This window comes from Oryx dammah, unplaced genomic scaffold (assembly GCF_014754425.2).
Source record: "Oryx dammah isolate SB20612 unplaced genomic scaffold, SCBI_Odam_1.1 HiC_scaffold_8, whole genome shotgun sequence".
Classification (NCBI taxonomy): Eukaryota; Metazoa; Chordata; class Mammalia; order Artiodactyla; family Bovidae; genus Oryx; species Oryx dammah.
In genome coordinates, this window is record NW_024070192.1 from 46,722,262 (window position 1) to 46,729,210 (window position 6,949).

At 40.4% G+C, this 6,949-nt stretch overlaps 1 pseudogene; it reads left to right on the forward strand.

The window, feature by feature from the left end:
* Positions 1-967: 967 nt before the first annotated feature.
* LOC120867451 lies at positions 968-1,089 on the forward strand (annotated as a pseudogene).
* The last annotated feature ends 5,860 nt before the right edge of the window (positions 1,090-6,949 follow it).

The following is a 6,949-nucleotide window of genomic DNA, read 5'->3' on the forward strand; positions in this document are numbered from 1 at the left end:
TTGAAAGTGAAATCTTTAAAAATTCCATTTACGCTAAAAAGGCCAAAAAAACACTTAGGAATAAATTTAACAAAAGATATATAAGACCTACACATTGAAAATGATCCCCTCAAAATACCAGATAAGTTAAAGAGAACTGAAATAAATGTTCCTGTATGAGAAGACTCAATGTTATTCAAATGTCACTTCTCTCCAATTTGACATAGAGAGTCAACAGAATCTCAATCCCAATTTCCAGCTGACTTTATTTGCAGAAATTTATAGGCTCATTCTAAAATGTACATGGAAATGCAAATGACCTAGAATGCCCCAGGTAATCTTGATAAAGGAAAGGAAAGTTGGAGAATTTACACTACCTAATTTCAAGGCTTGCTATAAAACTGGTGCACTGTCATCAAGACTTTATGATGTACAAAGAGAGACATGTCATTCAATGCGACAGAATAGAGAGCCCAGAAATAGACCCACATTTAAATGGTCATTTGACTTTTCAAGGAAGAACTGAAGTAATTCTGCAGATAAAGCAGTCTTCCCAACAGGTGTGGTGACCTCCATCTTACACTAAGATACATAAAATTTAATTTGAGATGAATTGTTCCCTGGTGGTTAAGACAGTAAAGAATCTGCCTGCAATGCAGTTGACCCAGGTTTGATCCCTGAGTTGGGAAGATTCCTTAGAGAAGGGAATGGCAACCGCCTCTAGTATTCTTGCCTGGAGAATCCCATGGACAGAGAAACCTGGCGGGCTACAGTCCACAGGGTCCCAAAGAATCAGATATGACTTAGCAACTAATACTTTGACTTTCATAGATCTAATCTCAAAAACTAAAACTATAAAATTTCCAAAAGAAAACATAGAATATCTTAATCGCCTGGAGACAGGCAAAGTTTTCTTAGGAAGGAGGCAAAAAGTAATAATAATCAAAAGAAAATATGATAACATAGATTTCATAAAAATTTATAACTCCTGCTCATCAAAAACATAATTAAGAAAATGATGATATGCAATGGCTGCAAACAACAGCCTCCTCAATAGTATATGCAAGCTGTTTCCTTCATAGACTGCCCTGAGAGACCCTAGAGACCATGCTTTCCAGTGAACATTTCTGTCTGACTTCATGTTGTCACCAGGCAATGCTCTAGACAGGTATCCAGGTGTCTTCAGAAAGCTCCAGGGTACAGTGACCAGGGTCCTCATTTTCCAAGTCATCAAGTCTGTCACCTCAAGCTGCAGGACCAGAAGCATGATTGAGGTTCTATACAGGGCCTGGTTCAAGTTCCCTGGTTGCCAGAAGACCCATGTCTCCAAGACGTGGGGCTTTACCAAGTTCAGTGCAGATGAATTTGAAGCTATGGCAGCTGAACTGTGGCTCATCCTGGATGCCTATGGGGTCAAATACATCCCTAGTCATGATCCCATAGATGAATGGTGAGCCCTGCACTCTTAAGGGCTTTGGCACTGCTCCCTCCTTACTCACACCCACCAATAGACCCAACTTCCTGTTCAAAAAATAAAATGGATAACAAGTCACAGGCTAGTAGACGACAGTGCAGAACACTCCATTAAAGGACTTGTATCAAGTATATATAAAGAGCTGCTGCTGCTGCTGCTGCTAAGTCGCTTCAGTCGTGCCCGACTCTGTGCGACCCCGTAGACAGCAGCCCACTACAATGCAATAAATAAAACATGACCAACCCAGTAAAAAGAAGGGTAAATGTCTGAACAGACTTTTCACAGTAAGTTAGGTGTACTGAGTGCATGTCTGCTCTATGATCCAGCAATTCCACTTCCAGGCGTTCACTCAAAAGAAAGGAAGACGTAGGTCCACAAAAAGATGTGTACAAGAACATTCATGGCTACTCTACTCATGGCAGCCCCTGGAAGACAACCTCAAATAAACTACTCATGAAAACAGATGGATACACAAATTGTTAACCACTTCCTGATGATACAAAAGGGACAAAGTATTAACACATGCAACAAAATGAATGAATCTTGGACTTCCCTGGTGGTGTGGTGGATTCGAACCCATGCAGGGGACATTGGTTCGATCCCTGGTCCAGGAAGATTCCACACGCTGTGGAGCAACAGAGCCCAGGAGCCACAGCTCCGGAAGCACATGCACCTAGAGCCTGGGCCCCTCATGAGAAGCCACTGTGATGAGCAGCCCATGCGCTGCAGTGACGAGTATCCCCGACTCGCTGCAACTGGAGAAAACCCACACAAAGCAACAGAACCCAGTGCAGCCAAAAATAAATAGATGGGTGAACCTCAAAAATGTGAGTACATATTATTTGATTCCATTTATGTGAAATTTTAGAAAGGTTTAAAAAAATAAAAATTAAAATGGATTACTTCTGCAGGGTGAGAGCAGCGATTGACTGGAAAGGGGGTATGAACAGATTTCCTGGCTGATAGAAATGTTCCATAACTTTATACGGATTGGGGTTACACACGCAAAGTATTTGTCACATCTCAGAGAATACGCTTATAATTTGTGCATTTTACAGTTTCATGCATGTAAATGTAACACCCCTCCCCCATACATATGCACACAGAAAACACATGCAAATATTAATTCTACTTAGTTATATGCATGCTGAAGTGTCTGGAATGCAGTATACTGATGGTCTGCATCTTACTTTAAAATATACCAGAAATAAGATGTATTGAATACTAGATATATGGAGAGGTATTTGATGAAAGAGATACAGCAAAATGTTGACAATTGTAGAATCTCCATGCCAGATACTCAATTGTGAGCATTCAACATTCTATCCAATTTGCTATGCTTAGAATTTCAATAGGGAAGTCAAGACAGGTGTTGCAGTACTAGTCAAGAGTGGGAAAAACTCAGAAGAGCCTTGGGGTGAGGGCAGGAAGGAGTGGTCAGCATTTTCCAGGGACAGTGAGGGTTCAGCTGGGGTTCACAGGCGTTATTGGTAAGAAAGGCAGTCAGCATACTTTCCCAAGGACACATGTCAATACTAGTCAACAGCCACCCCCAGCCAGCCTGATTCTACCCAATAGGATACCTGAGAACAGAATGGTTCATCACGTTTTCCGTCTCCCAGGGGAGGGTGTCTTCCTCTTTGGACCAGAGGTTCTCCAGGGCAGGCACTAGGTCTTCCCCATCAGCCCAGGAGCTTACTTCAAGCGGGACGTAGATCTTTCCCATCACACCAGGAGCTTACTTAGGCTAGAGGTTATGTATCTTCCATCAGCCCGCGGAAGACTAATGGGGACTAATTCCATCATCAGACCAGAAGGCCTCTCTGGATGTATCTGCCAGCTGACAGGAGCTGCTCAGAGGGCTGCCAATCATTTCTCTTTATTTCCTTCAAGACTCCCACTCAAGCTCTGTGGCTTGAACACACTCAGTAGAGAGGAGGGAGGGGTGATTGACAGAATCCGAGCAAGACTGCTCTAACTTCAATCATCCCAGAAGCAGACACTCACTTATATGAGTTTCACATTTAGCCAGGGAAAAGCGGTATTAATTCACCAGAGTGATTGAGACTTTATATACCCTGAAGTGAAGAAATTCTAACTTGAGGTTCCCCCAGCAACTGTAGCTGGGCAACATCACCCCCAGGCATCAGCAGGAGGTCACATATCTCAATAGCTTATTGGGCAGGAGGAATCACAGCCACCTCCACACACCTGGGCTTACAGGAACTAAGGGAGGGGTGTACCCAGAGACCCAGAAAGTGAGGGTGATACTGAGGCCCCCGGAGAAAGAACAGGCAAGAGAAGAGAGGGGAAGAGCCAAAATATGTTTCCCCAATCGCTCTCCTCTGTGTGTGTGTGTGTGTGTGCGCACGTGTGTGTGTGTCTCATGCATATACACACAGAAAGACAAGCAGTTTAAACTTAAATGTGACTTCGGTTCACAAGGGTAAGTTCCCTAGCAACTGAAGACACAGTTGCAAGGTGCTACATATAGGACACTGGAGTAGACACCTGGCTGAGAAATGGGACAAATCTGGTTGCTCTATGGGGTACAAGAGCTATTGATTTCTCATCCTTCAAACCAGTTTCCCTAGTCCCTGCCCCCAACCCACAAATACCTCTGATCCCTGTAAACTTGACTAACTTCCAGATTTTCTTTGTGACTCAGCTTCTATTGTCATGATACTCCTTCTTACTATTATTCTGGGTGAAATGGAGAGAGGGCCATCAAACTGGGCCATGAGAGCTAATGTGTCATTTTCTATGTCAGAGTTTTTCAAAATGTCATCTTGTATTGCTTCCAGAAGTAGCAGACTAGATAACGTAAAAGGTCTTTTCAGTACAAAACAACTAACTTTTGCTAAAAGAGACTTGGGTGCATTTCTGGGGTCAACATACATAACAGAATTATGTGATAGTCCCATCCAGTCTCCCAAATTCACTGAAACTAAGGCAGAGAGTAACAAGCAGCAAAGCAACTCAAAAGGTAGGTGCTGGAATAAGTCTAGGATATCTATTTCACCATTGCTGTTTGACATTGAACTGCTAGAGCAATTAGACAAGAAAAATAAAGGCATCCAAGCGGCAAAGCATGAAGTAAAACTATCTCTATTCATGGATGACATGATTCTGTATGTAGAAAATCCAGAATAATCAACAAGAAATCTACTAGAACTAAAATTCAGTAAAGTTGTAGGGTATAACATCAAAAGATCAGTTGTGTTTATACACACCTGCAGTTTAGAAGGGGAAGTTAAGAAATCAGTCTTAGAATAGCATCTAAAAGAATGAAATATTTAGAAATAAATTTAACCAAGGATGTGAAAGATGTATACATTGAAAACCACAAAATATTGCTGAAAGAAATTAGAGAAGATCTAAGTACGTGGAAACACTTCCCATGTACACAAATAGGAAGGCAATATTGTTTAGATGTCTATGCAACTCAAAGTGATCTACAGATTCAAAAAATTCCTTATCAGGACTCCAATCATATTTTGTAGAAAAACAAAAGTTAATCATCAAATTCATGTGAAATTACATGAGATTCTGAATAGCTACATTTTCTGAATATCAAAACTTACTACAAAGGTACAATAATCAAAAGAGTGTGGTACTGGCATAAGGATAGACATGTAGACAAATGGAGAATTGGAAGTCCAGAAGTAAACTCATACGTCCAAGGCCAATTGATTTCAAATAACAGTGCCAAGTCCATCGAATGGGAAAGGAACAGTCTTTTCACCATATGGTTCTAGGACCACTGAGTTTCCACACGCAAAAGAATGAAGTTGGACCCTACCTCAGAGCACATACAAATATGAACTCAAAGTGGATTTATGACTTAAATATAAGAACCAAAACCATAAATTTTTTACAAAACATAGTGGGAAATCTATATAATCTTGAATTTGGCAATGGATTCATAGGTTTGATGACAAAAGCACAAATAACTGAAGAAAAACAGATAAACTGGGCTTCATAAAAATCAAAAACTTTGTGTATCAAAAGGCATTATCAAGAAACTGAAAGGACAACCTACAGAATGGGAGAAATTATTTGCAAATAATTTGATAAGGGCTAAATCAACTCGATGGATGTGAGTTTGAGTAAACTCCGGGAGTTGGTGATGGACAGGGAGGCCTGACGTGCTGCACTTCATGGGGTCGCAAACAGTCAGACACGACTGAGTGATTGAACTGAACTGAACTGAGCTGAAATACCCAGATTGTATAAAGAATTTCTACATTCAACAGAAAGACAAACAACCCAATTTTAAAAATGGGGAAAAGGACTTGACTAGACCTTTCTTCAAGGAATATTTACAAATGGCCAATAAATACATGAAAAAATGTTCAGCATCATAAATCATTAGGGAAGTGTGTATCAGTGCCTCAGTGAGGTACCAGTTCATGTCTACAAAGATGGTATTAATAATAATAATAAACAACAAGTGTCAGTGAGGATTTGAGGAAATTAGAATTCTTGTGCATTTCAAGTAGAAATGTAAAATGGTACAGACTCTGGAGAACAGTTTGGTAGAAAAACCAAAAACTAAGCATAGAATTTCTGTATGACCCAGCAATTCCACTCTTAGGTATACTCTTTCGGTATACCAAAAAGAACTGAAAACAGGGATACAGATAATAGTACGCCAATGTTCATTGCAATAATAGTCACGGTAGCCAAAAGGTAGAAACAACCCATACATTCATCAGTGGGTGAATGGATAAGCAAAATGTGGTATATACACACAGGATATTATTCAGCTGTGAAGTTGTGATGTATGCTGCAACATGAGTGAATTACAGTCATATCAGTATTGGGGGCATGGAGCAGATTGTGTAGACTGCTGGCTTCTACTCTAAGTCAAAAGCCACTAGAAAATTCTGAAGGGAGAAGATATGAATTGACTTATGTTTTTAAAGAACTACTTTGGAAACAAGGAGGGAAGCTTGAAAATCAGTTAGGAGGCTATTGAAATTACCAGGTAAGGAATGATGATGGCTTGACCCAGCATGTAGCAGTGGAGGTGGTAAGAAGTAATTTGCGTTTCTGTAAATAATGTCACTAGGATATACAGACAGCTTGGAGTGTGAGAGAAGAGCAGAGTCAAGGATAACACTGAAAACTTTAGCCTGAGCAAAGGTTCAATGGAGTTGACATTTTCTGGGAAAGGGAGACTATAGGAGCAGATTTGGAAAGGGAAGACCAAGAGTTTATTTGCCCATTATTTTTTTCTTTCCTGATTCTTTTTTTTTTTTTTTTTTTTTGAGTGCTGCCAAAGTGAGCCCTTCTGTTCCTCTTTTATTTTCTTTTTAAATGTATTTATTTTTAACTGAAGGATAATTGCTTTACAATGTTGTGTTGGTTTCCGCCATACATCAGCATGAATCAGTTCTAGGTATACATATGTCCTCTCCCTCTATTGTTTGCCTGCTGCTGCTGCTGCGAAATCACTTCAGTCATGTCCGACTCTGTGCAACCCCATAGATG